The sequence below is a fragment of the Oryx dammah genome, unplaced genomic scaffold (genome assembly GCF_014754425.2).
Source record: "Oryx dammah isolate SB20612 unplaced genomic scaffold, SCBI_Odam_1.1 HiC_scaffold_10, whole genome shotgun sequence".
Classification (NCBI taxonomy): domain Eukaryota; kingdom Metazoa; phylum Chordata; class Mammalia; order Artiodactyla; family Bovidae; genus Oryx; species Oryx dammah.
This window is the reverse complement of record NW_024070194.1, coordinates 5,998,807-6,005,401: the sequence shown is the minus strand read 5'-3', so window position 1 is coordinate 6,005,401 and position 6,595 is coordinate 5,998,807. Positions and strand designations below refer to the sequence as shown.

General features: G+C 50.5%; 1 non-coding gene across 1 annotated transcript; it reads right to left on the bottom strand.

Annotated features, from left to right (window-relative positions):
- Positions 1–1,576: 1,576 nt before the first annotated feature.
- Positions 1,577–1,649, bottom strand: TRNAR-UCU. Its single transcript has one exon. It is a non-coding gene; the product is annotated as a tRNA-Arg (tRNA).
- Positions 1,650–6,595: the final 4,946 nt, after the last annotated feature.

The window sequence follows — 6,595 nt, the reverse complement described above, 5'->3', positions numbered from 1 at the left end:
TCCATAGGTACCAATAAATCATTCCTTTTTTTTTTCTTTTACCATTGAGAAGTATCCCATTGTTGGGGTGTTCTATGATTTGTTTACTCATTCATCTGTTAGCAAACTTCTTCAATTGTTTCCAGCTTTTGGTGATTACAAACGAAGTTGCTCTGAACATTAAAGCAGAAGTCTTCATGGAGACGAATGTTTTCGTTTCTCTTGGAGAAATGCCTAGGAGTGGAATGGCTGGATGGGATCTTATGGTGGGGACATGTTTAACTTTTCAAGAAACTACCCAACTGTTTTCTAAAATGGTTTAGCACATTTTTCATTCCCCCAGCAGCGTATGAGAGCTCCATATGCTTCCCATCCTCACCAACACTTCTTACGAGTGGTCTTGGTAATTTTCAACATTCTAATGGATGTATAGTGGTGTCTCATTGTGATTTTAATTTTCATTTCCCTAATGACTAATGGGATTGAACATCTTTTCATGTGCGACTACTGGCTATTGACACACACTCTTTTATGAAGTGTCTGGGAGCAGGGGGCGGCAGGTGTTTTTAGAGGGGCTAGCATTGAGGCCCCCGTGTGATACCCGCGTGCAGATGTCAAGTGGGCAGCTGGAGACTAGAGGCTAGACTTCAGAAGAAAGGTCCAGGCTGGCAATGTAAGTTCAGGAGTTGTCATTGTTTAGAGGCTTGAGGCCAGATGAGATCACTAAGCGAGGGCATGTAGAGGAGAGGCCAGGTCTGGGTCTGCAGGCACTCGAGTAATCTGAAGCCAGAAGATGAGGAAAGACCACTGAAGACTCTAAGAAGGAGCACTGGTGAGTTTAGAGGCAGAGGAAGAGAAGAGAGTGCTTATGGCAGCAACACAGCAGTGCTGCTCCAGCTAAGTCGCTTCGGTCGTGTCTGACTCAGCACGACCCCATAGATGGCAGTGGCTGGGCTCCAAAGATGGCCCATCAGGAAGCGCACTCTGCTCTGCACGCCCTTTTCTCCCACCTTCATTCCGGGCCGGGCCTGTGAGAGCAACAGAATGAAACAGGCCATGCTTCGGGAGCTGTAAGAAGCCCTGTGGCTTCCACCCTTGATTCGGGACACTGTGTGCACGTGTGCTCAGTCATGTCAACCCTTTGCGACCCCCTGGCCTGCAGCCCGCCAGGCTCCTCTGTCCATGGTATTTGCCAGGCAAGAATGCTGGAGTGGGTTGCCATCTGCTCCTCCAGGGGACATTCCTAACCTAGGGATTGAACTTGCGTCTCTTGCATCTCCTGCTTTGGCAGGCGGATTCTTTACTGCTGCACCACCTGGGAAGCCCCTTTGGGACAATGCTCTGGGATAAATTAGTTGCCATTTAAGAAATCTGACTCTGAGACTGCCATGATGAGGGGAAGCCCAGGCTAGCCACGTGGCAAGACAATATGAAGAGGAGACAACGGTCAGCTAGTCCCTGATTCTTCCATCTCAACTGAGGTAGCAGACAGGTGAGTGGAGAAGCTGTTTTGGATGTCTGGCCCCATCAAGCCTTGACATGACTTCAGCAGCAGCTGTGTTCCCCGCTCCGCTCCTCCCAGCTTGCAGGATCTTAGTTCCCTGACCAGGGACTGAACCTGGGCCCTCTGCAGTAGAAGCACAGAGTCCTAACCACTGGACCGCCAGGGAAGTCCCAGCAGCAGCTGCTTTCTGACTGCAACTGCATGAGAGACCCTAAGCGAACCACCCAACCCACCCACAGGACTCTGACGGATAATAATAAATGGTTGTTTTAAGCCTCTAAGTTCTGGGATACTTTGTTACGCAGCAGCAGATAACTGAGACAGACGTGAGCAGTGAAAGGAGATGGATCAGCCTCCCTGCCCCAACCAAGGCCCAGTACCCTGTGGCCCAGAACCAGGGAGAAAGGGGTGCTCCACCTCAGCTGGAAGGTTCTCCGGCATTCTGATGGGCGCCTCCCTGTGAAGAAGAGAATAAGCTTCTCTTTGGAGGCTGGAAGCTACAAGAAGCTGCTGGTTCTTGCCTTGGGGACAGGGCAGGGCCAGCAGTGGGTGCCTGCTCCCCCTGACCTTTACATCAATAGGGACCACTTCTCTCTGTTTCTATCTCCTTATTTCCTTTCTTCTTTCTTCTGGTAGTTAAAACATTTGCAAGTGAATATTGTATATATGTATATATGTAACCTGGTGGCTCAGCATTAGAGAATCTGCCTGCCAGTGCAGGAGATGTGGGTTTGATCCCTGGGTTGGAAAGATCCCCTGGAGAAGGAAATGGCAACCCACTCCAGTATTCTTGCCTAAAAAATGCCATGGACAGAGGAGCCTCACAGGCTACAGTCCATGGGGTCAAAAAGAATCAGACATAATCGAGGGACTAAACAACAACAATTTTATATGTATATAATGTTGTTACATATATATGAAAGTGAAAAGTGTTAGCTGCTCAGTTGTGTCTGACTCTTTGCGACCGCACATTCTATCCATGGAATTCTCCAGGCAAGAATACTGGAGCGGGTTGCCATTTCCTCCTCCAGGGGATCTTCCTGATCCAGGGATTGAACTCACATCTCCTGAGGCTCCTGCATTGCAGGCAGATTTTTTTTTTTTTTTTTTACCGCTGAGCCACTGGGGAAGTCCTGCCTTTCTCCATACCCTCCTCATTTCCATTCAAATAAAAATCAACCTTTCTGATTTTCACTAATTGGTAAGAAATGGTATCTTTTACTTTTTACATTTGAACTGTCTTATCAGGAGGTTTGACTATCCCCACTTCGCATGGCAACTATGTCTAGCCTTTGTAGCTATTTCTTCTAATTGTTATTTCCATAGAGTTAAATCATGTATTCAGGTGGACATTTGTTGACTTACCAGCTTTAGAAACATTATCTACTGAGTTTTGCTCCAATACAGTGAGGATTTAACTCACAGTATCCTCTGTCTTATATGTCTTCTCTCTTTCCAACCTTCTTTCCTTCTTGTTTCATTTATGAAAAGAATATTCCTGGCTTTCCACTTACGGTAGTGATATGTTCTCTTTTAAAATAGACTTTGTTTTTTAGAGCAGTTTTAGACTCACAGTAAAATTCAGCAGAAAGTACAGAGAGTTCTCATAAACTCCCTGACCCCTACCCCTACTCAGCCCCTCGCCTGGCCACATTCCCAACCATAGTGGTCCATTTGTTACAGTAATGGAACCTACATCAACACACTGTTATCACCCAAAGTCCATGGCTTATATTACTGTTCACTTTTGGTATTTAAGTTCTATGGGTTTGGACAAATGTATAATGACACATCAGTTCAGTTTAGTCGCTCAGTCGTGTCTGACTCTTTGCAATCCCGTGGACTGCAGCAGGCCAGGCTTCCCTTTCCATCACCAACTCCTGGAGTTAACCCAAACTTACTCATGTCCATTGAGTCAGTGATGCCATCCAACCATCTCATCCTCTGTCGTTCCCTTCTCCTGCCTGGGCTTCCCCAACAGCTCAGAGGTAAAGAATCCACCTGTAACGCAGGAGATGTGGTTTGATCCCTGGGTCCCGAAGATTGCCTGGAGGAGCAGATGCAACCCACTCCAGTATTCTTGCCTGGGTGGTCGCATGGACAGAGGAGGCTGGCAGGTCACAGTCTTATTGTTCCGCTGTTCAGTCATGTTTGACTCTTTGCAACCCTATGGACTGCAGCACGCCGGGGTTTCCTGTTCTTCACTATCTCCTGGAGTTTGCTCAAACTTATGTCCATCGAGTCGATGATGCCATCCAACCATTTCATTCTCTGTTGCCCCCTTCTCCTGCCCTCAGTCTTTCTCAGAATCAGGGTCTTTTCCAGTGAGTCAGTTCTTCGCATCAAGTGGCCAAAATATTGGTGCTTCAGCTTCCGTATCAGTCCTTCTGATGAATATTCAGAGGTGTAGTCATAGCTCATTGTTTTAATTTGCATTTGCTTAATGACATGATGTAGCATATCTCTTCATATGCTATTTGCCATCTGTAGTTCTTTGGTGAGGGGTCTGTTTAGGCCTTTGGCTCATTTTTAAATCCAATTGTTTGTTTTCTTGTTGAGTTTTAAGAGTTCTTCGTATGTTTTGGATAATAGTTCATTATCAGATACGTCTTTTGCAAATATTTTCTCCCAGTCTGTGGCTTGTCTTCTCATCTTCTTGAGTGATACAGCTTCGTAACAAAGAAATCACTGAAAATTTTTTTAAAAATGAGTAAATTTAAAGAGAAATGTTCAGGAAATGATAGTCAAAATGGTAGGAGTATAGCAAAAAATGAAGCTGTATTCAAGGGACTCAGATTTGAGCATTACAGATGATACACAAAGAGCCTGGTACACAGTCTGGCTCCAAAGCTCCTTTACCTGGCAATTATTAAGCCTATTATTATTATTTAAATAATATGGGCAGCTATTTTTAATCTAAAAAGCTACTATTCTTATGGCATAGTGGCTATTATTGTTATTACTGCTGTAACAATACACTACTGTTATTTATTACAATGCATTGTTTTGATGAACCTCAGTATCACTTTCACCTCCCTGGAACCTGGGGGCAATGCTGCTGCTGTTGCTAAGTCGCTTCAGCCGTGTCAGACTCTATGCAACCCCATAGAGGGCAGCCCATCAGGCTCCCCTGTCCCTGGGGGCAATGGGAACCCTGCAAAGCTGGTACTATTTGAGCGACTTGGTTGAAATAGTTGTTGTTATTTCGTTGTTACTAGTTGAACCCTGTGGTTGTTACCATTATCTTATTTCACTGCGATAAGCTGTGCAAAGTTTGGATAAAATGTTGTTTAATTGCTAAGTCGTTTCCAGCTCTTTAGGACCCCATGGACTGCAGCCCTCCAGGCTCCTCTGTCCGTGGGATTTCCCAAGTATTCTTCCCACTCCAATAATACTGGAGTGGGTTGCCATTGCCTTCTCCAGGGGATTTTCCTGACCCAGGGATGGAACCCGCGTTTCCTGTATTGCAGGCGGATTCTTTACCACTGAGCCACCAGGGAAGCCCGGATAGGATAAATAGGGGTGAATAATAAAAATAGCTCTGTGACAGGTAGGGGAGGGGTCGGGCCAGGAGCCTCCGCCGCGCGAGGAGGGCTGCTTTGGGTCGGTGCCTGCCCGCCTCCGGTTCCCAGCAGGACCCCGGCTCCGGCCCCACGTGGCGGGGCGCGGATCCTGCCCCTGGCGCTCTCTCTGACCGCGATGGCCGCGGTGCCCTGGGCACAGGGCACGTCGAGCGCGCTCCGGGCCCGGCAGGGCTGCGCAGTGCTGGACCGCTGCTGCTAGGGTCGTGACCTGCCCTGCGCCGCCCGCGGGCCCCCGCGCTGCTTCTGCGATGAGGAGTGCGGCAAGGTGGGAGACTGCGGCCCCAACTACACGCGAGTCCGCAGAGGTGCGCCCCCCGGAGCACGGGCGGGGGCGGAGCTCTCAGGGCCTAGGGGAGCCGGGTACCAGAGTGCCATCGCAAAGAAGAAAGACAGCCAGCCTGGTTGGGTGGGGGGCGGGGCTCGGTTCTGGACTTGGAGGGGCGCACGAGCAAGGGGGACGGGATCGCGCGGGACGCCAGGGCAAGAGTGGGGCTGGGGAGGGGCGCGCGGAAAAAGAGGCGCGTGAGGCCCCGACCCCTCTGCGCAAGTCTGTGGGCTGGGGAGCCGAATGGACACGGATGCGAGGAGAGTCGATGAGCGTTTGGGAAGAGAAGGCGCAAGAGTCCTCACCTTGCGCGGGGCCTGGGAGGGCGGTCCGAGGATGGAGCGCTCGGGGAAGAGGCGCGCGAGCCAGGCACTCCGGGACGCGACGCAGGGGACCCAGCAGGAACAGCGCGAGAGAGGAGGGGCGCACGGGCTGAGGAGGGCGCACGCGGCCACACCAGGTGAGAGCGGAGCAGCCGGCAGGCGGCGGGCTCTCGCAGTGTGGAGGCGTGCGAGCAGGCGCGGGCGGCGTGCGGTAGGGCGCCAGATTTAGTGGATAAAAACGCAAGACGCCCAGTTAAACTTGCATTTCAGATGAATAACCCGTACTTGTCGAGTATACGTGTGTCCTGAATATTGCACGGGCCATACTCTCAAAGAGTCGGACACGACTGAGCGACTGAACTGGAACTGGAATACTTATGTTAAAAATTATTGATTATTCGTCTAAAATTAAAAACTAGGCCAAAAACGGATTCTTCTTCTGAAATTAAAATCTAACTGGGCATCCTGTAATTTTATCTGGCAGCTCTAGCTGGGGGAAGGGCGTGGGGCTTGGAGGGGTTCGAGGTGGGAGCGGGAGGGCGGGCGACCGTCGCTGGCAGGGGGGTTCAGAAGGCAGATGGCGGCGGTGTTGAGAAGCAGAAGGAAGGGCTGAAGCCTGGAGAGGGCTTGGAGTGGACGGACACGGAGCAGAGAGAGGGAACCGGCAGGGTGGTCCCGGAGGGGTGGAGGAACTGGGTGTGAGGGGTGGGGGGGAACAGGCTAAAACTTGGGCGAAGGGGGGACTGCGAGGGTGGGAGCTCCTGACGGTAGGCAGGTGCCACTGTGGGCTCAGTGAGAGGTGTGGCCGTGGGTACCAGGGTCTAGGGCACACTTCATAGCGAGACACCCCCCACCCCCGTCCCCACCGCCCCTCCCCCAC